We start from the raw sequence: 26,848 nt of genomic DNA, 5'->3' as shown, positions 1-26,848 counted from the left end.
TGTAACCTGAGCATCAATGCAGAAGAGTCGGAAGAGCAGAGGAAGGAGAAGGGGAAAAAAAAAAAAAGAGGTACATCTGGATTAATGAAAGCACTAAGTGACAAAACAAAGGGATGAGTTCCTCCTCTTTCTTCTAACTCATGTGACTGTGCTGGGTCATCCTCAAACAGCCCTTCATGTTTTACTGGAAAAGGAAAATTGGATTTCAATTCTTAGCCTGGAAGTCCTTTGGCTGCACAAGATGAAAGCAGTTCCACTCAGGAAGTGAAGCAACCACAACCAGGAGCTAAATCCCTGCTGATCCAGGCCCCAGAGATCCTGCAGAACAGTCTTAACAGAAGCGGCTCTTTTTCCCCTCTTTTTCCTCAGCGAGACTGCAAAATGAAAAGCATCTCTGGCATTTAGCTATCCTGTACCCACCAGCAGCATCTGTGGTTTGGGTGGAAGATCCCAAGGTTTCCAATGCAACCTTACCCTCCACACGTGTCTCTCTCCTGGGTGGTTATTGGAGCAAGATCCATCTTGAGGCAGACAGAAGCACGTTATTATTTTCTTTTTAATTGATCTTTTGTAGCGTTCTGATCCTCAGTACTCTTTGGTAGCTCAGGGAGGACAGGTCCCAGCCTGCTGCTGAGGGAGAGAAGAATGCCTTGGGATTTTGCAGCATTCCCTCGCCAATGTTCAAAGCCATCTGTCCACCTCGGGCCACACCATTCCAGCTGTTTTCAAGCAGGGCTCCTCATGTAATCACGATGGCTTCGAGTCAGTTAAAGGCAGGGCCCAGGCTATATTTACCTTGGCACCTGACTGCCAATGCTCAGCCTTCCGGAGTCCTCCTATTTCCTCCCCAAGTAACGAGTATCCGGATGGTGGAGAGGGGAGGAATTACAGAATCACAGAATGGCCTGGGTTGAAAAGGACCACAATGATCATCTAGTTTCAACCCCCCCTGCTATGTGCAGGTCACCAACCAGCAGCCCAGGCTGCCCAGAGCCACATCCAGCCTGGAAATGGAATGAGGAACTCAGGTCTTTTGCCACTTGTACCCAAACCCTTCACCATGGCCAACAGCAGCAGTTTGTCACGGTGCTGGAAAACATCGAAGCTGTCAGAGAAAACTGACATCTTTCTTTTCGGATGCCAGGGTCAGAGGGATTAAACTACTTCCAAAGTTCAGATCCAAGGTCACCCACGAGTACTGGAGCTAGTAAATAGCCCCATGATTGTTTCATAATCTGTGCCAAAGGAGCCCACTGTACCGGATTCATGTTCAGAGAGCTGAAACACCTGCTGTACATTATTTCAGAAGAAATTTCTCTTGGGGGAAAAAAGAAACCACTCCTTGCTACTGCTGGAGAACACACCAACGCCGTGCTCCACAAACCCTGCCCTCCCAACACAGCATGGAAGATGTCCAACTGACCCAGTTCTCAAAATCTGGGTGCGTAAGGACAAGACCTTATTATTTCCATTGAGAAAACATAATTCATGTGAGCCAAGGTACGTTTTCGGCGTGTACAACTTACTGTCCTCTCCCAACCTATTTAGGGAAGTGCTGCAGCTCGTGTTCCCGTGGGGGGGACGGCGTTATCTGCCATGTAAAAGCCTAAAATGACATTGCTCTACAAAGAGCTGGGATAAATTGACCCCTCTAAGCAAACCGGTTGCCAAGCTTTTATCTTCTTTTCATTGTCAAGTGACGCTGAAGCGGAATAATTAGACGATATGGGGCCATGCAAGGCACCATTGGAAAGCCCTGCCTTGGCCACTCCATTGTATCTGTAATGCCCACGTTGACTATTATATATATCTACTGACTTGGAAAGCTGCTCCCAATTTCACACTCATTCAACGTAGGTGTACTTCTGTCCAATTAACGCTGGGGTGTATTAAGGCAATCAGTGGTGAATTTTGGATCGGGAAAACAAAAGGATTTCAAAAGGCCGGGGATGACTCCAGCTGGGTTTTCTCATCCTTCATCCAGTCTAGACTTAGCAGTCCCAGGACACAGATGACTTCCGTTTCTCCGCCGAGGTTCTGCCACAGCATTAAAAAAGCGCAATAAAGGGAACAATAAAGCATCAAGATGTGCCTAAAATTAGCAGTTTCCAAAACAACCTCAGTTTGTAAAACCTCAAGTACAATAAAAGCAAAGAGCAAATGGGGCAATTATTTAAGAGTTGCAGGATAAAAGGAAACCTTGTTCGAAACTGTTATCGGGAAATCTATCTGTATTGTGTTTCAGTTTTGATACTGACTGAAATAACTTTCATGAAATCACCATTGTGCTGCTAAGAATTAGCTAAATTGAAGCAACATCCCATAATCGCCCTGCCTCGCCCGAGCAATAAATGCAAGAGCAGCCCACAATTGCTTCATTATTTTCTGCCAAGTTGTAAACTCCCATGCATTTGGCAATGGTTTTCCCTTCACACACACCTTGTCTTCTCACACAGGAGAGGAGAAAAGGGATGAGATTATTTCCGTGTGATCTTCAGCTGTACTCACGCTCACATTTTGGACTTCACGTAGCAATAAAGCTGTGACTCCTGGGACTGCAAGGGAATGGGTAATTTGGGAAGAAAATACCGTAGCAGCATTTCTAATGATATTATTTTTAATATGGAGCAATATTTACCAGGCTGCCCAGGGAGGTGGTGAAGTCACCATCCCAGGAGGTGCTCCAGAACCATGGAGATGTGGCACTGAGGGATGTGGTTATAGGCACGGTGGATGGGTTGGAGTTGGATCTTAGAGGTCTTTTCTAACCTTAATGATTCTATGATTTCATACAACAGTAGTAGCAGAAAAATACTCCTGTTGCCAAGGAGGATTAAAGTGTCTTTTAAAATAACATTCAGGATTCATTACTGAGAAGAGGCATGCAGAAACTGGCAGGGGACTGGAGGTTATGCAGCATCCAGTTTCTGCTGTCCCTCGCAAGTGGCAGAATTCAGAAGGAATTAAAACTGTCAGGGGGCTAAAATTGCTGCAAAGGACTTTTCCTACTGAAAAGCCATCTCCTTTCCCAAGAACAAACCCATTTGGGAAGGAGATGGATCTGCTCTGTGCTGCTCACAAGCGTGGACACAAGGGAAGCCTCTGAAGTCTTGGTTAGGAGAGGACATCCCAGATAGAAATGCCCACTGTCTGGTTCGATTTCCCACCTTTGAGACAAGGGAATATGAGCCCTATAAGAGAGGATCAACTAAAGATGGATATTATAGCTCATAAGGCCTCAAAAATAGACATGCAGGCACTGGGGTAATATACTGCATACTGAAACTGGTGTTTCAAGGACAAATATAGCCATGAAGTCAGCAGCTGCAGTGCTGCCGATACTCTTCAGAGATGTAATGAATAATCTTTTTTTTTTTTTTTCCTACTGAGGTTAAATAACAGGTTTCCTTGTACAGGTTCTCCATACGAGCCCTATGGGATTAGGTTGAAAGCTCAAACCCAGCATCCTATTGCTCAAGCACCCCACAGACCTCAACTCCCTGCAATGCTGCTTTATCCAACACTGCAACTCTCATCTTCCCTGCCTCAGGCACCAAACTAAACTTCAATCCATCTCCTTCCTAAACGCCCTCCTATCTTTTCCATCCTCCAACCTCTTGCTCTACCATCCAATATATAGCTTGGTGGCAAAGCCACTCTTTCTAGGTAAGAAATTACCCTCAGATCTCCCCATCCCTCCTTGGAAACTCACATGCAGCCAGAGATGCTCGTTTCCCTTCCCATTAGCAGAAGCAGAACCGCGCTGTAGATAACAAGGCTGGTGGTTGACCACTTGTGGTGTTCAGGCCATGATTCAGAGCTGTTAGCCTCATCATTTAGCATTACCAACAGGCTAAATCCTAGCGTGCTTCTTTTCTTGACACCAACCTGCATGGATGACCAAGACCAGAAAAGAAGGGAAATAAAAGGTCGATAGCCAGCTATGCTCTGCCCAAATTTGTGACCTTCTGGTAGCAGTGTGCTGCCCAGCAGACAGCACAAAGGGTGTTTTCTGTGGGGGAGAGCAAAGGAAAAACTATTCAAATCTCAGTGGAAGAGCACTCAGTTGCTAAGCTCCAGAGCTGACACCCTACTGACACGAGCCACTTTTGGGAGATGCTTCAACTGTGGTTTCAGAAGAGCAATCGTTGCTATGATGGTTACACCCTTCCACATCCAGAAAGAGCCCAAAGGCTAACAAATCTTTTCCAATTTAAAATACTACCGACTAACAGGATCACAGCCCAGAAACACATTAACTCTGTGACAAATGGCTGTGACCTGTGCTAGTTTTTAATCCAATCCCTAACATCAGCAGCAACAGCCCACCTCCCTCCCAGACCTCTCGGCGGAAGGAAATGAAAACCAGATGAGCTGGACAGGGAATGGATTGATTAGATCATCTCATCCTACCCATCACACAGCACAGGGCTGTTCCCTACCAGCAGCTCCCCAAATCCTCCATCCTGACTCACTCAAAGAGGTCCAAAGCAATGGAGTTTCCACCTCTTCTCTTGGGATGCTATTTCTCCCTGCAGACTAAAACATCTCGCTGCCAGGAGGCCTTTCCTACCAGATTTTCCTCTTGAAAATATCTTCATTTCAATTGGCAGTTCCCATCTCCCCCCTGCATATGTGCATTTATGAACTACACTAATTAAACAGATTAATACTAAAAAGGAATTACAATTTAGGAATAAATTAGCGTGTTTTCCTTTTATCCTCTACGAAAAAGCCCAAGATGTCAAAGGAAGTCTGAGACTCTCTGACATCTTCCGTTCTTAAATTGGTCCCACTGCTCATAATTACACCTCCCCTCTACCCATATAAGTTAATTTGCTTTCCTTTCCTTTCCCCCATTCTTTTAAAGGCAGAAGGTGACGAAGGCAGAGAAAAAAGGGGAAGGAGGAGGATCAGGGGAGAGAGAGAGGGATCATCCCAATGGACCTGTCTAGCAGCCCCAGTGCATATGGAAATGCAGGCTCCGAAGCCTTGTCTGATGAATATCCCTAATTCCATTTTAGATTGGCCTTTCTACAGCAGGCAACCGCCTCTTCACCTAAATGTGGCAGGGGGGTTGGACATTCATGATCCTTGAGGTCCCTTCCAACCCTGGCCGTTCTGTGATTCTGTAAATACACCAACTATGCATCAAGGAAGAGAAAGGCTGACTTATGGCCAAATGGCAGCCAGCAGCTTTGAAAGCGAAGGACCAAGAAGAGAAGCAGTGGGGAAAGATGAAGGTTGAATTGCCAATCCTGGGCTTATCTACACCAATGCCTTGCCATGCAAGTGTGTCTAAAGAAGGACTGTAAGGAAGGACAGACTCCTCAGCAGGGTCTGCTGTGATGGGACAAGGGGAATGCTTTCAAACTAGAATGGGGGAGATTGAGACTGGATCAAACCCTCCAACTCAAAACGATTGCACGACTCTATGAAAGCCAAAGGGAGCATTTTGGTGGGAGGGTTCAGGTGGGAGCTGCCGTGCAGAGGGATGGGTGGGAAGCTCGTGCTGCAGGAGGGCTCTCAGTTTTGCAGAGTCATTTCCCACCCTTGCACGGCATGGTCTAACATTTAAAAACACTCAGCTGACCTCAGAGTGTCCACACCTCCTGTGCCCTTTACTTTTCTGATGGCTTCTGGGAAGTGCAAGACTGTCCCAAAGAAAAGAAGAGCCAGGAATTCATGGAGAGGTGCCAAGCTTGGAATTTTGTTTAAAATACGCATTAGAAAGAGCTGTAAGAATAAATGCACGTTCTGAGTGCTCTACTGCTTCTTAATGGACCGAAATAAAGCGGTCTTGGAAATAGGAAATGCAAATTGGAGGGGAAACGTCGGAGCAGAACCAGGCAGCCTGCCCTTCCTTCGCTGCACGGCTCGATTTCTTGGCTGCAAGGCACGGCGAGGAAGTGATTATAAAGCATTTATTTGCAAAATCACAGCCAATAAATCCAAGAGCAACGGAACCCTCCCTCGCACCGCTCGCTCCTTGGTGGTGGGGATGGAGGAGACATGAACCTACGGGTGGGCTGCGCAATTCTCAGGTTTTTTGGAACTGATGGTGTCCTTAAAGAGCAGCATGGGGAGAAGCCGTCCCACAGCTCTGCTGTTCCAAAGCCTAGGAGGGAAAATAAAAGCCCTAACCAGGCTTTGAGCATTGCAAGCGAGTCACAGGATCACAGAGTGGATGGGACAGTGGCCCTTAAAGACCATCCAGTTCAAACCCCCTGCTGCATCTGAAGGGATCTGAATACTCCCTCTTTGTAAAGGTGTTCTGAAAAAGGACTGGCTGTCGAGAGAGGGACTGAATAAGGGAGAGCAATAGAGAAAATAAAACAGTACAGACAAAGCGGTCCAATTCCCCTCCCCTTTCCTGCAGATAAAAACCAATAGGCTGTTCCATCACAAGCAAACCACTGAATGCAACTCGCTGCCTGGAAAATCACTGAGGTCAAAAGCACGACAGAAAAAGGAAAAGGGATTAAACAAACGGATGATATAATCTACACAGCTATAACTCAGCCCTTGGAGATATAAATAGCTGCACTGCGGGGCTCAACTTAACCACTAATTTGCAGTGCAGTCAGGAGGGGGGCAGGCACCCACCCCCACGAGCAGATTAATCTGTAATTGCTCTTTATACATTCCTGACACCTTGCTTTGAAGTGCTTAAGCTGGTACCATCTCACAGCAGGGGCTGGACCTGGGAAGGGCTGAGACGTGCCTTGCTGCTGCTTCAACCTGTGCACACCAGAGAGGAGATGGCTCTAACCTACAGGGACAGGAGATGATCAAAGCTCGGTATTCTCCAAAAAGGAAAGCAGGATGGAGGTGATGGTTCAGGTTTCACAATGTTTTTATAAGACTTTAATTGCAAATAAACGCTGATTGGGATATTCAAATGCTTCAGAGCACTTAAATCACTTCAGAGCCTTTGTAAATCCCTCTTGAAATACGAGTGAAGAACAGTGCACAGGGTGCTGATGTGACAGGAGCAGGGCCAGCAAAATCACTGATGAATGCTTTGAGTTGGAAGGGACCCTTAAAGGCCATCTGGTCCCACTCCCTGCAATGAACAGGGACACCCACAGCTCCATCAGTGCTCACAGCCCCATCCAGCCTGACTTTGGCTGTTTGCAGGGATGGAGCATCCACCACCTCTCTGTGCAACACATTCCAATGCAACACGAGCTGCTGGAGATGGTGGCTTTCAGCACAGGGCCCCAGCCAGCCTCCATCTCCCATTTCGTCCACCTTCCTTGACTCATCTTGTTCCACTTGAGGGATGTGATGGGAGATGATTGAAAAGCAGCAGTACAGGTGCCTGTCCTATCCTGGCACACATCCTCTCCTCTTCTACATTAACTTTTAGAGGAGAAGTTGCTTCACTTTCTACAGAATCAAAGAATGACAGAATATCTCAAGCTGGAAGGGGCCCACAAGGACCATCGAGTCCAACCCCTGGCTCCACACTGCACAGGGCTATAACATATCCTAGTGTTCACATTTTTAACACCTGCACTTTTGAGCCACACAACCTTGATGGCTGGGGGACTGGCTGTGTGTTCAGTGCTTTTCTAGCTGCATTCAACCACCCTTCTGTGCACAGAACCGTAAAATCATTAAGGCTGACCTCTAAGATCACCAAGTCCAACCCATTTCACCATGCCCACTGACCACGTCCCTCAGTGCCACATCTCCATGGTTCTGGGGCATCTCCACTCCTTGGGCAGCCTTTGCCAGTGCCCAGTCACTCTTTCGGAGAAGAAATGTCTCCTAATATCCAACCTGTCCCCACCTGGCACAACTTGAGGCCATCACCTTTCATCCTGACTCTAGTAGGACATTCTCATGTGTCCAGCAGCTTTAGTGCTCTGCCCTTACTAATGTGAGTCCCCAGGGCATCTCAACCTCCTTAGTTCTTCATCAAACAAAAAACACTGGGTATTTTATGGCCCTCCCCCAAGATATACACAGAATGATAGAATTGTTAGGGTTGGAACAGACCACCATCATCATTCAGTCCAACCGTTAAATACATATACACCTACCCAGGTAGAGCACCTCACAGGTTAACGGATAATTTAACATAAAAGTGTGGCAAAGGGGAATTCATGTCTGATACCCAGTTCTGCAGACATGTATTAAAGCCAGAGGGAGCCCTCCCTGCTGCTCCTGCTCCAAGCCAACGCCTTGCTGCATTTTCCAGAAGTCAGCTTGTTTGCTGTCTGATGGAATGGCTTCACGCTTACTTTTGCTTTCTGTTTAGCTTGCACTGAAGCTATCTTTCACTTGGGATGAGCTCTGAGTTCAGCAAGTCCCTACACCTGAAGAACTGCATTCCTCCCCAGTCTGTTAATAAAAATAGGTGCATGAACAAAATAATGATATTGTAAAGCAGACCATGAGCTTCCCCTCCCTTTAGTACTCACAATACACGCTTCCTTTCCCCATGCTCCGAAGCAGTGATGCTCAAACCACAGAATAAGGACCACGAGTGAGCCTGGGCTTCTCAGAGATGATCTGCACCACACAGCTTTAACAGCATTTCCAATTAAGCACTTGATAAGATTAATCATCATCTTCAGCCAGCTGACAGCCATTCAAAAAGCACAGCAACAGCCACTTTAAAAACAATGAAAACTCTTAAACACCTGCCTGAGGGATGAACAAAGTAGTGTCTAGCAGATATTATCTTTTTTATTAAAGGGCAAATAAAATTGAACCAGGGAAAAGATGTTTTAAAGCAGTTAATGGAGAAGAGAAAGTGGGCATCTCTCTAAAACATCTTCCCAAATGATACATTTCGGGCTGTAGTCAAAACACATAAAAGTAAAGAAATAGCTCTTAAATGGGTTTGGATGGAGCCTCTGGCTCGTGCTCAGGAAAAGGAAAGCCTTTTAAAAATGAACGCATCCGTCCCCAAAGCAAAGCAGTGTAATTGGGGAAGGAACAACCAAGAAGAGGAGGCAAAGCTGATCATCCATGGGCACCTGGCTGAAAAGCAGAGGCATCCCAGGAGTCCTGCTTTGCTTGGTGCCTGAGGACACTTGGTTGTGTCCTCGATGTCACACCTGATGGTGGGTGATGGATGAGCACAGGGGCACTGCTACAGCCCAACAGGCTGAGCCAGCAGCTGGGAAGGGGAGGTGTTATTGCTCTCTACAACTCTTGAAAGGAGGTTGGAGAGAGGTGGAGGTTGGCCTCTTCTCCCAGCTAACAGAGATAGGATGAGAGGTAACGGCCACAAGTTGTGCCAGGGGATAGGTTCTGGTTGGATATTACAGAAAGAGTGGTGATGCACTGGCACAGCTGCCCAGGGAGTGGTGGGATCACCGTCCCTGGACGTGCTCCGTAACCATGGACATGTGAAGGTGGTCAGCGAGCGTGGTGGGATGGGTTGGGGTTGGACTTCATGATCTTGGAAGTCTTTTCTAACCTTAAAAATTCTGAAAATTAATTTCCTGTGCTCGGGTCACCTGGGGAAACAAATCTTCATAATGCACACCGTGTATACGAGCTCTCATCCGGCCGAACAGGAGGCACAGCCCCATCCTGGTGGTGCTGAGCTCTTCCTACAGGTGCTGCCAGCCCATGGGCTGCCTTTCTTCAAGATCAGCAGTTTTCCAACTGTGACACATGGTGAGCTGGCCCGAAGTGCAGGGTAACACCCACGCAGCTGAAGGCAGCGATCCGTTGTAACTGTAGTTTCAGAATGTTTTTTCAACTGTAATTTCGGGCATGGTTCAGCTGTGTTTTCAAGGGGACACCTGGTCCAGACAAGGGAGGACAACCCCTGTCCTCGCTGAGGGCTTCAACTGTGCATCGCTGCCTTGATGCGAGCTGGAAAGAAAGCACTTAAGCAATGCACCCCTCCTTGCACAGGCTGTATCGTAGAAACACAGAATGGTTTGGGTTGGAAGGGACCTTGAATGGTCATCCAGTCCAACTCTTCTGCATATCACAGAATCACAGAATGGCTTGGGTTGGAAGGGACCTCAAGGATCATGAAGCTCCAACCCCTCTACCAAAAGTAGCACCACCAACCTCCACATTTAATACCAGACCAGGCTGCCCAGAGCCCCCATCCAACCTGGCCTTGAACACCTCTGGGTGTAGGGATGGAGCATCCACAGCCTCTGTGGGCACTCTGTTCCAACACCTCACCACTCTCACAGTAAAGAACTTCCCCCTGACATCCAACCTAAATCTTCTCTCCTTCAACTTCAAACCATTTCCCTTTGTCCTGCAAATGTAAGGCTCCACCATACAGAGGTCCTGAGCACCTCTCCTGACCACCCCAGCTGTATTCCTCAGCTTCAGCTCCTCAAGCCATTCGTCCTGCTATCTCATCTTAACTCCCTTTCCTGCAGCCAAGTAGGAATGGTCTGTAGCTGCAGAGACCTTCCTGCTCATTCCCACCTACATTTCAGAAGCCCAGATGGAACTTCAGCTGCCATCCCAAACACAAAGCGCATTTCCAAATGCATTTGGATACTCCTTGCTTCCCAAGCACAGCTTTATAGTATAAATTCCATCCATCATCACTCATTTCACTTTCCAGAGCTTTTTCCCTCTCTCCAGCTCTTCAAAGAGCTCCTTGACCTTGTTGCTTTGCTCATCAAAGCACACAGACCAACACCATCAAATGGCAGCACCTCACTTCCAAGCTGTGAGGTTTGCAGCCATTCAGCCAATGCTGCCACAAACGCTCCCTGCAGCAGCAAAACCCCACAGGCTGCAATATTAATTTCCCCATGTAGCATGCACACCACTGCCTCATGAAACCAGAGCCTGCACAGAAGCACCTGGATAAATAACAGAGACAGGGCGTACGCCTTGCAAATACATCGAGCTTGACAGGTATCTACGCAATGCACTCAAAATGCAAGCCTGGGAATTAAATTCACTGTCAACAAGCAGCAGTCAAGCAAAACCAAGCTTCCCTTTATCACTTTCCTCCCCCAGATTATCCTTCCTCCTTGCACCAGGAATAATTTACCTCTCCCCTTGGCTCCGCAGGTAGCAGCTGGCTTCTCTCTTGGTCTAAGGGTTATCACGTTAAGATCAAGCTCAGAGCAGTTGGCTCTCTGGGTAAGGCTGATGAAGCTTTTTGTCTCAGAACTGGAGGATTTACGCATCAAAAGCTTGTCTGCCTCTCCCCAGCTGCTGTAGCTTACCTGCTAGCAGATACTGCTTCCCATAAACCACGTCGACCCTACATCGCCACGGGTGGAACATGGCAGCACTTGCAAACACAATGCTATTCCAGAGAGTAATTATTCTAGCCTGCCTTATCCTCCAATGTACACCCACATAATACATATATGTTTATTTATTTGCCTTCAAAATGATTGGGTGTGTAAAGGGAGCAGGTCCCCAGCCAAGCAGTGCTTCCTCACCGCAAGGAGATCATGCATGCATGTGCAGCATCTGCCTAACCATGGACTGGAGATGCAAGAAGTCCCCGTGCTGCTCAACACCTTCCTGCAGCATATGAGGTTCTGCTGTAGGGTGCAACTCTGTAATTTCTTGGTCTTTGGTTTGTGTAAGATGGGACTTCAGCTCTGTGAAAAGATAGATAACAGCAGGACAAGGGGGAATGGTTTGAAGTTGAGGGAGGGAAGATTTAGGTTGGATGTCAGGGCGAAGTTCTTTACAGAGAGGGTGGTGAGGTGCTGGAACAGCTGCCCAGAGAGGCTGTGGATGCCCCGTCCATCCCTGGAGGTGTTCAAGGCCAGGCTGGATGGGACCCTGGGCAGCCTGGGCTGGTATAAAACGTGGAGGTAGGTGGCCCTGCATGTGGCAGGGGGTTGGAGATTCATGATCCTTGAGGTCCCTTCCAACCCTGGCCATTCTATGATTCTATGAGATGTTCATAGCTATTCCCTCTACCTTCAGCATCCTCCCTATTGGTACTGTGAAAAAATTGGTCAGAGAGGTGCCCCAAACAGTCTATGAAATAACTGCACTCTTTACCAAAACCCCAAAGCAAGGCTGATGACATTTCCTTTCCTTGCATTACGTAGCAGGCACTTCTGCCACCCAGTTCACCCAAAAAGCTCTGCGAAGGCACTGATGGAAACCTCCTTTGCCACAGGTTGGCCACTGCCACTTGGGGTTTCCTGCTGAAGACCTTTCATCTGCTCTGCTGCTTTGTTTGCTTTCTGTCATCTGACAGCGGGGACCTTTTCTGCTGAATGGTGAGAATGGGGGATGGAAAGCCAACATCTGCACTGAGGATGCTCTGAACAAGCAGGAATGGCTGGTTTAAAAGAAAGGAAGCACTGCGTCGCTCCATCCTTCAGAGGCACGTCCAGCTTCCAGCAATGACTAAGGGGACTGAATGCCTTCCCCTCTGTGTTCTCACTTCCTCAACTTGTCATCTCCTCTCATTGTTCTTGCCATGATTAGATAAGCTCTGGTGGCAAGGAATGTGTGCTCACCTCTGTTACACAATATCACACAACCGGAGGAGCGCAGGTTTTGCTGATGCTAAATCAGCATTATCTGCTCAGAAAAAGATCACTTAAATCACCCAGTGCATTCTTTGCCTGATGTGAAGGAGATATTCTTTTCAAGGAGACACAGATCAACTCATTCCTTCCATGGAACCAATGCAATCAAAATAGAAATGTGTCTGAAGTCATTGACGCGAAAAAAAAAAATATTCCAGATTCAGTTGCAACTATGTTTGACTGTAATTACTGTTGCTTGACCTCAGTGCAGACATAATGTTGAGGAAACCCTCAAAACTCAGCAAGAAACACCACTGAGAAGCTGAAGACAGGATGCAGATGGCAGCTGCAACTCTACCGAAAGTTTGGGCTGTGGCTGCTGCAAAAGGGCGAGCAACCACCGACCTGGGGCTGCTTCCCGTCCCACGCAGCTCACATGTTTTCAAGATCATATTGCAAAAAGAAAATAATAAAAAAGTCACCCGTTCTCGAAATTACACAAGAGCTGTTGCATTCTGTGCACCGATCGTTGCGTGGAATTAATAACCAGAGTGAAGGCAGCACTGAGATTGGGTCTTCCTAAACACCTGCAGGAGGAAACCTGTTTGCAGAATAAACCACAAGGAGAAAAGAACTGCTATTCAGGGAGGTTGCTGTCAGCAGCAAGAGGGAGGAGGAATGTTTGTTTATAGGCAGCAGCTCCAGGTATGGCCAGCAGGTCCCAGCATGCAGCCCAGCACAGCTTCTGTAAACAGCTGTCTCATTCAAGTCCGCAGCCCAATGCTGGCAATGTGTGTTCAGTGCTGATGGTTGGGTGCTGTTGGTTTGTAACAGGCCAGAAAGTCAGCATGCATCAGCAATGTCAAATTCAGCGTGGAAGTCTGAAGGGTCGTGGAGAAGCCTGCTTGACTTAGAATCACAGAATGGTTGGGGTGGAAGGGATCTTAAAGCCCACCCAGGCCCAACCCCTGCCATTGGCTGGGTGCCCCCAGCAGATCAGGCTGCCCAGGGCTCCCTCCATCCTGCCCTTGAGCACCTCCAGGGATGGGGCATCTACAGCTTGTTTGGGCAAAAGAGCACAACCACTTTGGACTTAAGATCGCAAGCACTGGTGATCTGTGATTTCTGTTCTCAGCTTGGTCACCATCCAATGCAAATGCCACCAGGGTGAAGAGCTCTGAAAACAAAGGAAGGTCCTCCTGGCTACGTGACACATGGTGAAGGACGAGGTTGGATCCTGACCTGCCATCTCCCCTTTGCTTCTCTTGCAGTTTGCTCGCAGCTGCCAGGTAATGAAAACAATGGCACGGTGCTCCTTCCTGAGGAGTGAGGAAATGGATTTGGGGGGTTCTGGTTGAGGCAAGTTGAATCTGAGTCAGCACTGTGCCCCGGAGCCAAAGGAACCAACCGTACCCTGGGGTGCACCAGGCCCAGCACTGCCACCAGGCGAGGGAAGGGTGAGTCCCGTTCTGCTCTGTGCTGCTGGGACCTCACCTCCAGCACCAGATTTGGCACACAGCACGTGGAGATCAAACTATCACACAGCACACAAAGGAGGGCTGTGAAGACGTCCCCTAATTTCCCTTAGCTCCTGGAAATCTTCTCGGTCCCCACCAACGGCTGCAGCAAACGGTGCCTCTTCACAGCCTCCCCTGCTCGCGCTCTGACAACAAATTAAATTTCAAGTTAATAAGGGAACGCATACCAGAGGGGCGAGCCAACCACAATTACTGACTATTATCTCTCAGGAAAGATCTTTCAGTTATTGTGGGTAACGCAGGAAACATCAGCTCAGCGATCAGCGCTGCTGGTGACGGCGAGAAGAAAACCACACGCATTAAAGCTATTGTGCAAATCCACAGGGCATGGCGTCTCGGCTCCCACCTCCCAAAAGATGCTGGCAGACACGGCTGGGAGAGGCACAGGGAAAGGCATGGATGGTTTGAAGGTGGTGAGCAGCTTATGTTGGGACTCTGGAGCAGCACACTGCTCACCCGTAGCTTCTAATGAGTTGAAAAGCTGATGCCAAGACAAGCACGCCACTTGCACTATCGTTAATCACAGAATCGTGTAGATTGGAAAAGACCTTCAAGGTCACCAAGCACAACCATCAACCTGACACACTGTGCAACACTAAACCACATCCCCAGTTCCACATATGTTGCCTTCTACATACATCTGTGCTCTTCTCAAAGTGAGTGATGGGAGGCACCACCCACCAGGTTCAGCTCTCAGCCATGCAACCATGAGCTTCAACTCTTCAGCAGAGAAAGAAATTCTCTTCATCACTTTCCTCTATCAACAGCAATCTTACCATAGTATTAAATCTCCACATTTCATACCAGCCCAGGCTGCCCAGGGTCCCATTCAACCTGGCTTTGGACACCTCCAGGGATGGACGGGGCATCCACAGCCTCTCTGGGCAGCTGTTCCAGCACCTCACCACCCTCTCTGTAAAGAACTTCGCCCTGACATCCAACCTAAATCTTCCCTCCTTCAACTTAAAGCCATTTCCCCTCGTCCTGCTGTTATTTACCCTTTCAAGGAGTTGACTCCCCTCCTGTTTTCAGAATTCTGAGTAAAATAAGCCAACCTCTTTACGTGAAAACCTGGTTTTAAATCACTCCAGCTTCAAGCGATTCTTTCATAGCTCTTCCTATTCCCGTGAGACATCACAATTTTAAATATTGGATAATTTGAGTCTGCAGCTCGAAGGTTTCTTCCAAACGTCAGCTTTTTCCTTTTGGAAGACAGACTGATGACACTATACCTAATATGCTTAATTAGGAATATATAGAAAGATCTCTCCAAGAGAACCGAAAATCCTTCAGATGAAATGCTCTGAGTACCAAACCAAGAGCCCATCCATAATGACTGTTTATTCCCATCTTCTATGTGTTTCAGGCCATACTGTTTCAATCAGCAGTTCCTGCCATTGATGGAGTTGTTCCTTCCAGCGATGGAGCTGAACTCCACAAGAGGTCAAACCTAATTGTCCCGGGTTCCCCCTAACTGGGGGATGTGGCTTTCTAAAAATCACGCTGGGATGAGAAGGAAAGAGGTCAGAGCATAAAATAAACACACACATCAGGATGCTGTCACACAGCCCAGTCCGCCCAGTATGGAAGCAGTTTTCCCCTTGATTTCAGCAGCTTTGTTTCAACCATCACATCTTGCTTTCCCCCAAGCACTTGGCTTTTGCTGACCATTGCACCCAGGCACCAAACCCCTCTCACGGCGCTCCGGTACTGCAGAACACAAGGGGAATGCTTTGCACAGATGTTCTTTTTGTAAGAAATAATAATTCATGCAAATCCCTGCTCCAAGCAAATTCCACAGGAGTGCATCTTATCACAAGCCAAACAAAAAGTACAGATACATCTGAGATCTATAAACGTGTATTAAAAGAATTTGTTCTTGTTACAGCTTGAATTTCCCCCTCTCCCTCCAACTCCTCTGCCAGTAAGCTACCCAGCAACACCAAACAAGCAAACCACCAATTCCACAGCACTAAAAGGAAGCTTAAACCCCAATTATGATATAAGGTAACACTGCTGTGAAAGGACTACAGATGTAACACGCTCCATATTCACCCAAAACACCTTCTTAAAACATTTACAGCCCTCATAAACACACCATCCAACCCATGACGTTGCTCTCATCAAGGCTCCCTCCAAACTTGGCTACACGTTGGGTATGGGCACATGGCAGGGGTTGGCCATGCTGGTGGGAACTTGGAGCCTGGAACCTTTTCAAGCTCATAAATTGAAATGTTTTAAGAGCTCAGGAGTGTGTAGATGGTCCTGGAGTGTATCTACAGTGCTTTCCAATTTTGCCCAATAGTTCATCACACTTAAGATCAGGGATTTTCCTCTATTTCATTCATCAAGAACGGAGTACTCCCCCACCACATCTGGAGACCGACCAGCTTTCCGCAGAAGCTCAAGATGGTGAAAATAAACTCATAAAACATATTTTTAGGGTTTCTGTGTTCGGTTGTGTTTTCTTTTTTCAAAATGGGAAGTTAGAACCTGAATTCCAACCCAACCACTGGGCTTTAGCAGAACAAAAAAATCCCTGTGCTGAGTGCTCCCAAACAGGAGTCATGCTCCTTCCAACGCTACACCAACAGAGACCTTATTATCCTTTGGGGGAGGAAGTCGGATTTTTTCCACTTAGCTGTGTTCCCAGGTAATTCTTAAATAAGATTTCCCTTCCCCCTGTGTTTAAAGGGACACTTTGCTCTAGAACAACAAACTATTGCCTTAGTGCCACTCCAAACTGCCGTCGTTGTGTGCTGAGCCCTAAAATAGAACGATGACAGGTCTGCCACCAGTAAGCTCCATTTTATTTCAGGGAGACAGAGCATTCCGTGATGCCAAAATTAATAACCCTTCTTCTTACCTTAATTATCGTAAGCAAATCGTCCACCTGCATGTCATTAGGAGCCCATAAAGGTTCTTCCAGAGGTGCCCCTGCAAACAAACCAGAAACGCCAAGCTTTTAATACCAGTTACAATTCAGCAAGATCTTTGCACAACAAAATTACTACCGCTGCCAGCAAGGCAATTTCATTCTTTTTTATCTATATGCAGAGCAACATTTTTCATTACTGGCCGAGCTAGAGATGCATCTGGGGACAGAAGGAAAGAACCTTGAGCATGAGGCTCAGAGTATCATCATATTCAGAGTTCATCTTTTCCCACCCCAAGGAAAGAGGCACATCCATCACCATGACTTCTGGCGGCCATGTACCCATAGGTTTCCCCAAATCCAAGCGTCCCCAGACACAAATTATAGGGTCAGTGCAGCCCAAAGGATCTCTGCATCTGTTTGCTGCCCTACATCAGCTCCGACGCAGCAGCAGGCTCCTTGCAGGACCAAGCCCTCCTTTCCCCAATCCCATTCAGTGTGCTGATGCTACAAAGTACAAAATTAGAGACCTGAAGCAATTCTAAAACTGGAGTTGAATATATTTAACTAAATGAACGCCTTTTTTCTCCACCTATTGACATCTCTCAGCCTCTGAGTCCACCTGATGCCAAGGAGCCGCGGACCTCAGCACAAGTGATCTCTTTGCTGCTCCTCACCTGCCTCAAGGGTTGGCTCCATCAGACTTCAATCTGATGGGCACACAGAATGCTTTTTAACTCTACAGAAGAAAAAAATCTGTTTTTTTTTTTTTTTGAGTGTAATAGAACCAGAACTTTCAAAGAAATGAAAGCAGGTGATCATGCTGACTTTGATTAGAGAATCACAGAATCACAGGGGTTGGAAGGGACCTCAGGAGATCACTGAGTCCCAATCCCTGCTAAAGCAGTTCCCTACAACAGGTCGCAGGGGTCAGCATCCAGCCAGGTCTTGAGTATCTCCATAGAAGGAGACTCCCCAACCTCTCTGGGCAGCCTGTTCCAGTGCTCCGTCACCCTGACTGTAAAGAAGTTCTTCCACATGTCAGTACAGAACTTCCTATGTTCAAGTTTTAGGCCATTGCTCCTTGTCCTATCGCTGCACAGCACCAAGAAGAGCCTGGCCTCATCCATTTGCCTCCCACCTCCCTTTAAATATTTATAAACATTTATCAGATCTCCTCTCAGTCTTTTCCCCATGCTGAACAGACCCAGGCCACTCAACCTTTACTCATACAGGAGATGCTCCAGGCCCTTCATCATTTCAATGGCCCTGCACTGGACTCCTCCTAGGAGATCCCTGTCTTTTTGGAACTGAGGAGCCCAGAGCTGGGCACAGTATCTAAATGTGGCCTCACCAGGACAGAGCAGAGGGGGAGGATCACCTCCCTCGCCCTGCTGCCCACGCTCTTTGTAATGCACCCCAGGATGCCACTGGCCTTTTGGCCACCAAGGCACACTGCTGGCTTATGGCCAACCTGCTACTCACCAGGACTCCCAGGTCCTTCTCTGCAGAGCTCCTTTCCAGCAGGTAATCCCCCAGCCCATATCTATGGATGCAGTTATTCCTTCCTGGATGCAAGACTCTACACTTGCTCTTGTTAAACCACTCAGTGTGCAATGTTGCTATCGATATTTGCATAGACAGCATACTCATCTTTCAAAGATGCCATGCTCTGAGCACCCAGATTGCACTGCACATGGAATCACAGAACGGCCTGCATTGAAAAGGACCACAATGATCATCTAATTTCAATCCCCCCTGCTATGTGCAGGGTCGCCAACCACCAGACCAGGCTGCCCAGAGCCACGTCCAGCCTGGCCTTGAATGCCACAACCTCCTTGGGCAACCTCTTCCAGTGCTTTAACACCCTCTGAGTGAAAAACTTCCTCCTAATATCTAACATAAAACTCTCCTGTCTCAGTTTAAAACTATTCCCCCTTGTCCTATCACTATCCACCTCATAAACAGTGGTTCCCCCTCCTGTTTATACACTCCCTTCAAGTATTGGAAGGCCACAATGAGGTCTCCCCAGAGCCTTCTCTTCTGCAGGCTAAACAAGGCCAGTTCCCTCAACCTTTCCTCATAGGAGAGGTACACATGTCCCTGTTCATTGCAGGGAAGTTGGACCAGATGACCTCTAAAGATCCCCTCCAACTCAAATGATTCTATGATGCAAATACAGCCTCACACGTTACTGAGGAGGGCACGGGAAGCCTGGAGATGTTGCATGGAGGGCCTCCAAATGTTAATCAAAGTCAATGCAACACATCTGAGTAGGTTTTAGGGCAGGCTGTGTGTTCAGAAGGCTGTGACTCACACAGCCTCTCCTTCTGACAGGTGAGGAGCACAGCACAGACATGCACTGTCACGTACATCACAGTAGGTAGGAGCATCTCGCGTTACAAACACAAGAATATCTTGCAGCCACATTTTAGACATCAGTCACACAGCCATCGCAGAGGAAACCTCATTTTCAAAGAGCAAATGTACAACAAAACTGAGAGGAGAGGACTGGCCCATGCTTCCCCAGCCCTGGCTGCACCCAGGGTTGTATCTGGCTGCCATGTTTGGTTGCAAACAATTCAGCCGGGTAAATATCTATTCATTCTCACAGCACATCAATAGAAAGGAAGATATGTCACCCAGAGATTCCATTTTCTATAACCCAAGTTCACTTTTCCAAGACCCAGAGCATGGAGAAACCCAACACTGACCCAGCTCATGCATTAACCCAAAGGTGGTGGAGAAAGAGCTTCAGTTATGAAGGGGCAGATATAGGACAAGAAGGAATGGTTTTAACCTAAAAGAGCAGAGATTTAGGTTGGATGTTAGGGGAAATGTTTTACTTTGAAGGTGGTGAGGCCCTGGCACAGCTGCCCGGAGAGCTGTGGGTGCCCCAACCCTGGAGGTGCTCAGGGCCATGGGTGCAGCCCTGGGCAGCCTGGGCTGGTAGGTGTGAAGTGTGATTCTCACATTCTTGTATTTTGTTTAGATTCAGTGAAAAATGAGTTTTACTGCTAAGAAGCAGGTGAATGGGTTGCATGCTTGCTTAAACAGATAAGTAGAAGATGAAGAGCTGTGCGCTTTCCAGCTCACCTGCAGGCTCCAAACCCTGGAGAGGGGATGGTCCAACAGAAGGTCCAATGACTGATAATGCCTGGTGTGTCAGGAGGGTTCAGCCATGCTTGTAGAATCATGGATCATTGAATACTGTGGTTGGAAGGAAGCGATGGGAACTAACACTTGCAAGCAGGGATCCAAAAGCAGAGCTTCACTCAAGTTGGCCATTTCTGTGCTGGACTATCCATATCATTAGGGAATGATTTTACTGTCTAATGTCACTTCTTTTATGAAAAGAGGAATAGAAGCTCAAGAAGAAGCCCAGTTAGAAAATGCTTTGAGACTTAGAACCACAGAATCATGAAGGTTGGAAAAGAGCTCTAAGATCCTCAAATTCAAACCTAACCCATCCCACCATACCCATAACCACATCCCTCAGTGCCACATCTCCATGGTTCTGGAGCACCTCCAGGGATGGTGGTTCTACTACTCCCTGTGCCAATGCCTGACTGCTTTCAGAGAAGAAATGTCTCCTAATATCCAAACTTCAGACGATACCAGCAGGTTTGTTATTCAAGAACATTAATGCTAAATAACGTCGCATGCTGAAATACTTAAGATTTGCTCCCCACTCATATGGGCTTGACAAAAGTGGCCTACAGTTATTGAGCTGCTCTGTCTCTTATTAAAATAATTAAAGTAGCAGTAAGCCAGGCATTAGCTGGCTAGACAGCCCAAATCCCACCGCCCGCGTAATCCACCTAAAAGCCAAGTGTTCCAAGGGAAATTAAAGCTGCCTTTAATCCATACAAATCTCAGCACAGGAATCTTTTCTTCTCCTGCCTCCTGCTGCGGGTTACTCCTGCTGCACACCCCTCTGTGCTGCTGGAGCTCTGGGGGCAACGGGACACAAAGACTGACATTGGATCTGTGGTGCAGGCAGCTTTACACCCGTGTTGAAACAGGACACAGTTCTCCCCGTGCTTGGTGTAATCATATGTATCAACACACATAAATTAGGACAATTTGAGCATAAATCAGGCAGCTTCATTATGCTGATTTAGACTTTAGGGTTGTGTTTGCAGTCTGCCAATGATCCTCTGGGAGGGAGCCATGAGTGAGCTGGAGGAAGAGGATGGCTTCCTGCTAGTCCACAAGGGGCATCTTCCCAAAGCTAACCCAAATGGTGAGGAGAAGGGGTGAGAAGACCTGTGGGGATTGTTGCCACTCTGCATTTCCTGTGTCTGAAATTCTCCTTCCAAAAGATTTCACCCTATCCCCCTTGCGATGCATGAAGCAGTGATCTATGGATGGAGGCAGGGAGAAGCTGCCAGAAAAATAAACCACCGGGGTGCAAACGCTGATGTGAATGCAAGAAAAAATAAAGAGTAAGAGACTCAAATCTTCTCTGTTTCATCAAACCTACCATACAGATCCAAACCGTCCTCAGCAGGATACGATCCTCTGCAGGGCTGTGGGTTCTGCTCCTCCCTGCTGGTACCAGGGGAGCTCCTGAAGCCTTTCAATTTTCATACCTAAACCAGTTACTAATTTAGCTGCCAAATGGGATCATTACGATGAAAAATCCTACCTGTGGGAATCGAGCTCTCTCACTTCAGAGGGAATTCGAGCTCCTATTCTCCAGGATCCAGCCAGGAGTATTTCCTCCGACAGACGCGCTGGCACTCTGCCTGGCTCAAAAACACACTGCAGAAGAGCACTGAGCACTAAGCTACCACTAGAAGTGCTTAAAAAAACCCCTAAAAATAATCAAGTTTGGACAAAGCATATGGTAACACTTATCACGCCGCAGGTGAGAGCAAATACAATGCTCTCTTTAGAGCACAAAGTAAAAAAAAAAATTGATGGATTTTCAGAGAACAGCAATGCTTAAATACCAACGCAGCCCAGGTGAAAGGTTGCTCAACGCCCTCAGCCTCGGTGTTGTTGCACTCTTGCATTTCTTTGCCTCTTTGATATTATAAATATCAAAAGATGTTTCTCCGGAGCACCCAGAAGCTGCACGTCTGTGGCAGGGAGGCAGGGCATACCCCCAGGACCCTGCGGGCTGCAAACAGCACAAAATCCCGTGGAGGCACCTGGAGGACTGATGATCAAAGCGACCACTGCTGCTGTGTGCAGTCACAGCAAACCAAAAGCAACCCAAGGCAAAAGAAGTAGGAATAGAAATGAGGCAGCGCAGGGAAGTGAAACCGAGGGCTGCCTCGAAGGCTGGAGATACTCAAAGGATGGGGGGTCAGCATGTCAAAATTGGGGGCATCCATACATAGAATCATAGAGGCATTAAGGTTGGAAAAGGCCACTAAAATGAAGTCCAGTCATCAGTCCATCCCCACCATGCCCACTGAGTACAATTTGCTGAGTTGTGGTTTTGTTTTTCCCAGAAGCATGAATAGAAATGAGTTACTGCAAACCCATCTCTGCCTCTCTATGAAGGATCATAGAAACACATAGAGTGGTTTGAGTTGGAAGGGACCCTTAAAAGTTCATCCGGTTCCACTCCCATATGGGATTCCACTGCAATGAACAGGGACACCCACAGCTCCATCAGTGCTCACAGCCCTATCCAGCCTGACCTTGGGTGTCTCCAGGGATGGGGCATCCACCACCTCTCTGGGCAACCTGTGCCACTGCTTTACTACCCTTATTGTAAATAAAATCTTCTCCTTTTATCCTATCTAAATCTCCCCTCCTCTAGTTTGAAACCATTTCCTCTTGTCCTATCATAATAGATCTTGCTGAAGAGTTCCATAAACAGCTTCTGCAGTTGCTTCAAATGGAGCCCAACTTGGAGCATGCAGCCAGTTAATGGCACGAGCCACTGCTCCAACTCACTGCAGCAATTCCTGTAATTCAAGCCTGGTAAACAATTGCTGCTCTGAAATGGGACAGCATCCAATTATTATCCTCTTCCTTGTTAAAATAACACAAAAAAAAAAAAAGGTATATTTACTATACCTGCACATTCACTGCACTGGAAGTATCCCCACGCAGGCATGACAGCAGCAAGCACCAGCGCTCCTTGCAGCTTCGCCTGTTGATGTTTTCCCTTTCATCTGAGCAAAAAGCATGTCAAAGCTAAACAAGCAGGCAAGAGGAAAGCAAGCATCTGGCTGCCTCCCTGACAACTGAACAAGCTGGCAGCTTGCAGAAGGTAAATCTTTACTACGCTCCTAAGCGAGGCAGCTAACACTTTGCTTTGGTGCCAGCGCTCCCATACATCCTTGCTTGCATTTCCATCCTCCATTCAGCTGTCCTTGGCTGCCCTGGGACTTCCATCCTGCAATAAAATGGTGCAGACACCGAGCCCTGACCAAACACATTAACCCAGCATGCACACACCAGCCTATGTGCAAGGGTTTTGTTGGAAGGGCTTAGCTCACTGCCACGCACCTGATAAGAGTCTGCAGCAACGACACACCCAGAGATAAAACAGAAGGGTTCCAACCTTCAAAACTCACTGACGTACCCGGAACGAGGGGTGAAAGAAAGCTGTAAAGAAACACTCTGCCTAACAAATCGTTTCCCTTGGCAAACATCCCTGCTTTCCTTCCCTTGCCATATCTGTGTGTGCACGCAGGAATTGTTCCCTCGCATTTTCTTGGGTTGGAAGGGACCTTAGAGATCATGTAGTTCCATACCCCTGCCATGGGCAGGGCTGACAACACTACATCAGGCTGCTCACGTCTCCTGATGGGCCCACAGACCAATCTGGGTGACATTTGGCTGTCAGTAGGGTTGCACAGGAATTGTGACCCCACCTGAATGCATTTGGGGATGGCACATTACCCTTGAGCTCTGTGCTATGGGTGTGAGAGCTGATGAACGCGTCGTGCGAGGGGTTATGTGCAGTGCAGTAGCTAAGGTCCCATGTCCAGCCCAGGAAAACATTTGCAACCTTTTAATTCCTCTTCCTCTTTAGACTTCCTTAACGAATATAAATACTTACGAAAGGGAAAAAAAAAAAGAAAAAGAAAAAACAACACATGACTCAGTCATCCTCCCTACAGACCCACGCTCCAGGTTGACTGGGAGCAGCTCGAGGTGACATCAGCACAGTGAGGACATGGACTGCAATGGGGATGGTGGCATAGCTCTTGACTTTGGTACCATCCATAAGAGGTACATCTGTGCCTCTTATCCCTCCATTCCAGCCCCTCGAGCTGCACCAAGCTGTGTTTTATAGGCAGACCCATGTGATGCAGCTCTTCCAGCGGCGATTTCCTGCAGCCTCTCGCATACGAACCCGGGGCAGGGACACGGAGCAGCCCTCCAGGAAGCTGCAGCAAGAAACAAACCCCAGCCAGATTTCTAAAAATGGTTATAGCTTCAGCCAGCAATAGGATGTTCTTCATTCCTCCGCGCAGATGGATTTCTGAGCTTCAGATATAAATACGGCATTGTTGTAGATGGGATATTGTGCTTTGCTCCTCCGGGTCACAAGTTCAGAGTTGCGGCGTGTCGGCAATGCTCAAAGAGCAGTGAGTCCTTTATGGCCATCATAAACGTTCCCCAGAACCTTTTGTTGGGCAAAGGGTTCGGAGCTATAAGATTTTTCATCAGCATTAAACTGGGCTCCTCGTTGGGAAGCTTGGAACAGGTTGCCCAAGGAGGTTGTGGATGCCCCATCCCTGCAGGCATTCAAGGCCAGGCTGGATGTGGCTCTGGGCAGCCTGGGCTGCTGGTTGGAGACCCTGCAGATAGCAGGGGATTGAATCTAGATGATCATTGAGGTCTTTCTGAACCCAGGCCATTCTGTGATTCTATGCAAGGAAGGCTGAAATCAGGCTGAAATCACAGCAAAGGAAGAAGGGTTTTCACTCCTGGCACTTGAACTCAACCATCTCAGTGTGTTAATGGAAGATTTTCACCTATGGGTTTGACCATCAGACTCAACTTTTAGATTTGTTGCCTAAACAAACCAATGTTAGATCCGCTGTCCAAAATTTGTGTGTAAATTCACCCACTTTTTTTTAGGCATCACCAACAAAAGGGTTTGCTTACATTTATTTATAACCACCTTGAAACAACACAACCACAAGTGTGGTAGGGGCTGCCCTATCACTATTTCCAAAGTAGTGGAGCCACCATCCCTGGAGGTGTTCAAGAACAGTGGAGATGTGGCACTGAGGGACATGGCCTGTGGGTATGGTGGGGTGGGTTGGGGTTGGACATGGTGATCTTAAGAGTTCTTTTCCAACTTCAATGACTCTGTGACTCACTCTGCAGTTTTTAGGCTGGGGGACATTCAGTTGGAGCAGACACACAGACCTAATGCCATGGAGACCTGTGGGATCTTCATGGACCTGAGGATCAGAAGAATTACCTCCCAAAATCTTTACATGCCTCAGGTTCAAAAGCAGCAGGCATCTCACTGCGTGGGGTAAAAAACATTACAAAGGGCCTATAGGGTTAGTGTCTGGAGACCCCAAACCAGATCCTTTGGATGAGCTGTGAGAGTTCTGCTAGAGATGCTGCTATTGGCAGGACAGCAGGACAAAACCTATGGGACTCATCGCGCCAGTAGCAAGGTCCCTGCAATGCTGCACGAGGAGTTGTACCATGGGAATTCTGTAACCTTTGGATGCATGATGTTAAGCCTGAAGATGGAAACTGGAGTCAAAAGTCATGGACAAAACCTCCCTGTGGATGGAAAATCTACGACCGAACTGCGGTGCCAGATGTTTCACGCAGCTGCAGGGCTTCACTGTAATCCATCACCATAATCCCTTGCAGCCTTAAGACGACCAAACGAAGGAGGGTTTGGTTTTGTTCAGGGGTGTCTGCTTTGTTTCATTGGTGCAGGGTCTGCAGAAGCGGCTTGCTTCTCTGGAGATCCTCTCTGTATCTTTGCACTCCTTGTTTATAAGTACAAAGTGCTGCTTTCAATGGATGGGATGTGTTGGTTTGTGTTTTTTTTTTTAATTTAAAACCAGATATTTTCAGTTCAAATTGACTCATGTCCTTCCCTCCAAGTGAAAGCAAGGCTCCAACGAGGACTGCTTGAACCACTGCCCCCCTGGGTGCCCCATTCCTATCTTACCTGCTATGGTTTGTTCAGTCCCTGCCTATTTCAGGGGGTTGGAACTAGATAATCCTACAGGTCCCTTCCAACTCAAACCATTCTATGTTTCAATGATTCTATGACCTCAGCAGGAGCTTGTCCAGTTCATAGATACGTCCAGGCTGCCAGGACCAGCAACTGCAACAAAATCCCTATGAGCAAGCAGCCATCTCTATAAGCAAGCAGCTGTGTATTTAAGAGGTGAGAATACATTCAACCAGCTAATTCCATAGCCTGTATATCACAAGCCCACCTGGAGGCCCTCCTGGAGATGAACACGTGGGAGGCATGAGGGTGAAGGATTAAACTGGAACATCAACAGGTTCCCCTGATGCAGCACTGGAACAGGGCTACATGTGTTTCTTTTTTCCCCTATATCATCCTTTTTTTTTTTCTTCCCTGCATTTATTAGGCATTAGGGAAGTGAAATTTGCTTCTGCAGATCATATGATGGATGGTCAGGCACGAGATGCTCACCAAGTCTGGACAGTGGGATGCGTCTGCAAAGGCAGGACCTTGTCCAGAGCATAGATGTGTCCAGGCTGCCAGGACCAGCAGCTGCAATAAACTCCTCACGTTCCTAAAGAAAAAAGAAATCTGTTTCCCACCTCCTTGGTGTGCTCCAAGCACAGGAAAAAGGAGATTGGGTTCCTTTTTCTGGATGCACTGCTGGCCTGTAGCATTAACAAACAAACATATATGGTTTTCCCTGATCTGCTTCTCTTCTCTTGCCATTCTTGTCCATTTGAATGAAGGCTCTACCTTCAGGAAAACAGGTTGGCAGCAGGGAAATCCTGCACACTCCTAAAGAGTTAAACCATAGCCATGGAGC

At 47.5% G+C, this 26,848-nt stretch overlaps 1 long non-coding RNA gene across 2 annotated transcripts in view; it reads right to left on the bottom strand.

Moving 5' to 3' along the window:
* The window catches only part of LOC104910889, a 47,138-nt gene that overhangs the window by 5,982 nt on the left and 14,308 nt on the right, over window positions 1-26,848 (bottom strand). Inside the window, exons 2-3 of one of the 2 annotated variants that reach the window (XR_004159711.1) lie at window positions 16,863-16,933; window positions 3,385-3,888 (exon numbers count right to left, since the gene is read on the bottom strand). This is a non-coding gene — a long non-coding RNA (uncharacterized LOC104910889). Of the gene's footprint in view, window positions 1-3,384; window positions 3,889-16,862; window positions 16,934-26,848 lie in introns of those variants that run through there. The other variant, XR_002114603.1, reaches the window with a different exon arrangement.

The sequence above is a fragment of the Meleagris gallopavo genome, chromosome 4 (genome assembly GCF_000146605.3).
Source record: "Meleagris gallopavo isolate NT-WF06-2002-E0010 breed Aviagen turkey brand Nicholas breeding stock chromosome 4, Turkey_5.1, whole genome shotgun sequence".
Lineage (NCBI taxonomy): Eukaryota > Metazoa > Chordata > Aves > Galliformes > Phasianidae > Meleagris > Meleagris gallopavo.
This window is presented reverse-complemented; position numbering and strand designations above follow the sequence as displayed.